Source organism: Poecilia latipinna, unplaced genomic scaffold, assembly GCF_001443285.1.
Source record: "Poecilia latipinna isolate Pla-1442-1.1 unplaced genomic scaffold, P_latipinna-1.0 Scaffold274, whole genome shotgun sequence".
NCBI lineage: Eukaryota > Metazoa > Chordata > Actinopteri > Cyprinodontiformes > Poeciliidae > Poecilia > Poecilia latipinna.
Genome location: NW_015112890.1, coordinates 386,769 through 387,023, shown reverse-complemented (window position 1 = coordinate 387,023; position 255 = coordinate 386,769).

The following is a 255-nucleotide window of genomic DNA, read 5'->3' as shown; positions in this document are numbered from 1 at the left end:
CGTGTTGATTCTGAACGAATATTAAACTAAACCAGGTTTCTGCAGCCTGCGGTTCTGGAGCAGCTCCACAATCACACTTTTAAAAAATTGGCTAAAAAAAGTTAAATGTACCTGAAAATGGATCCAACAACAAACAACATTCTACAAAATTCTGCTGCATTAGTAAAAAAAAAAAAAAAAAAAAAAAAAAATGCTATTTTTTTTTTTTGGGAATTGGGGTTTTTTAAAAATAAAATTTTTCCATGCCTCAAAAAA